Source organism: Saccopteryx leptura, chromosome 1 (genome assembly GCF_036850995.1).
Source record: "Saccopteryx leptura isolate mSacLep1 chromosome 1, mSacLep1_pri_phased_curated, whole genome shotgun sequence".
NCBI lineage: Eukaryota > Metazoa > Chordata > Mammalia > Chiroptera > Emballonuridae > Saccopteryx > Saccopteryx leptura.
In genome coordinates, this window is record NC_089503.1 from 105,757,988 (window position 1) to 105,760,348 (window position 2,361).

At 41.2% G+C, this 2,361-nt stretch overlaps 1 pseudogene; it reads right to left on the bottom strand.

Moving 5' to 3' along the window:
* Positions 1–310: 310 nt before the first annotated feature.
* LOC136388991 (small ribosomal subunit protein eS7-like) lies at positions 311–881 on the bottom strand (annotated as a pseudogene).
* Positions 882–2,361: the final 1,480 nt, after the last annotated feature.

Genomic DNA, 2,361 nt, shown 5'->3' on the forward strand with positions numbered 1-2,361 from the left:
GTGGGACATTGCACAGTTCTATGAATATACTAAAAAGTATTGAATTCCATACCTTGTTCTGTATGTCAATTATATATCAATAAAGCTTTTACAGTAATTAAAAAGCTGCCTTGTATATCGTTGAAATATAAAGTAATATCTTAGAAGGAAATAAAGAATCTTATCAGTCACTTGAAAGAATCTGATCTGGGGCCATGAAAACTCAGAATTCTCTTAGTTACCATGACATACTGAAATATTCATGAGCATTTTCATGTTATAATTTTTTGACATTTAGAACAATATTTTGTTTAGTCACTTTTATTTACAACTAAAAGTCTGGGAATTCAAAAATAACATCCTTGCCAGTGAGCTTCTTACAGACACTAGAAAAAGTTTCAACTTTGTGCTCCACATTGTTCTGCTGGGCTTTATCCAAGTGAACCTTTATGAGCCTGCTGTTGTCCAGCTTCATGCAGATTCTCTTGCCCACAATTTCACAGAGGAAAACCAAGGACAGTGTTGTGCATGGCTGTCAGGGTCCAGCTCCTGGGACACTTTTGCTTACCCCTTGTAGGGCTTTTTCGAGTTGGCTTAGGCAGAATTCTCCTCTAAGCAATAAAGACAATGTGCTTCCAGCTGAGCTTTTTCTTCAACTCGCATACCAGGCGGACCTGAGTTTTCTGGAAAGACTTCGGCTGAGGAACCAGAAGAAAGATGACAATAGCTTTCCGACCGTTACCAACTTCAGGTTCTTTGGCGGCTGTGATGTTCAGCTTCCGTTGCTGGGTCTTGAAGTCTGAGTTCATTTCCAGCTCCAGCAGAGCCTGGGAGATGCTGGACTTGAACTTGTCTGTCTTCTTGCCATTGGGCTTCACGATCTTGGCACGTCAACTGAACATGGCGTTTTCCTTAGTGAGCACCGGCTTGGGAAGAGCTCATGTTAAAATAATAATAAAAAACTCCTAAAAACCTAAAGAGCAAATAATATTCACAAGAGTCAGATAAGAATTGTTCTGATTCAGGGGGCAGTTAACACAGGGAGGACATCAAATAGACAGTAATTGTAAGAGCTCTGAGTACATGGGTTGACATCCTGAATGTGAAATCAGATCCAAGTTATTTTTGCTTTCCCCTAAAAATGACATCAAAAGGAAATCAACCCAATCAGTAATCTTTTTCGAAAGCACCAGTTTGTAAAATATCAAATATTAAGAAATAAATATTTTGCAATCATGAAGAATGGAATCTTTCAGATTCCCAGTTTGAAAACAAAGAACTTCTGATGATTCCATTTCACAGACATTGGAGTGACTCTCCTGGTTGGAGTGGAGTCCAGAATGACAGATGCTTTAAGTATAAAATGTACAAGAATCCAGTAGTGTTTTCTGATGGCTATTTGTCAACCTTAAATCTAATCCTAAACTATATATAAGATAATACAGTGTGTCCGTAAAGTCATGGTGCACTTTTGACCGGTCACAGGAAAGCAACAAAAGACGACAGAAATGTGAAATCTGCACCAAATAAAAGGAAAACCCTCCCAGTTTCTGTAGGATGATGTGGCAGCATGTGCGCGTGCGCAGATGATGACACAACACCGTGTATACAGCGGAGCAGCCCACGGCCATGCCAGTCGAGATGTGGACGGTACAGAGGAAAGTTCAGTGTGTGGCTTGCTAAATTCGAATCTGTGACCAAAGTGCAACGTGAATATCGGTGCGTTTATAATGAAGCGCCACCACATAGGAATAACATTACTCGATGGGATAAGCAGTTGAAGGAAACCAGCAGTTTGATGGAGAAACCCCATTCTGGTAGGCCATCAGTCAGTGACGAGTCTGTAGAGGCTATACGGGATAGCTACCTAAGGAGCCCTAAAAAATCTGTGCATGAGCCCACATTGAACTGCACTGAATAGGTATGAAACTGGGAGAGTTTTCCTTTTATTTGGTGCAAATTTCACATTTCTATCGTCTTTTGTTGCTTTCCTGCGACTTGTCAAAAGTGCACCATGACTTTATGGACACACTGTAGACATAAATGCTGATCACTCCAAACTGCAGGCAAAGTCAGGAATGATCATAAAACATTCAGTACTGTGTGCAGTGGTATTTCGGGGGGTGTGTTTATTAAAATTCATCAGGCATTACTGTACCTTCTAGACTCAGAGTAACCAAAACAAGTATAAAGACATTTTTGAATGTGTCAAAAAGGTGTGTACCTGTTCTCCATACCAATCTGTGTCCAACCCTCATTCACAGGACCATCACCTAGCACAATGCACTCCCCTTAGCCTACGCTGCCCACCAGCACCAAGATGCCCGAGGGGCCAATGCCCCCAAGACCCGGCTACTTAGCCTGATGATACCTCTGAGTTTC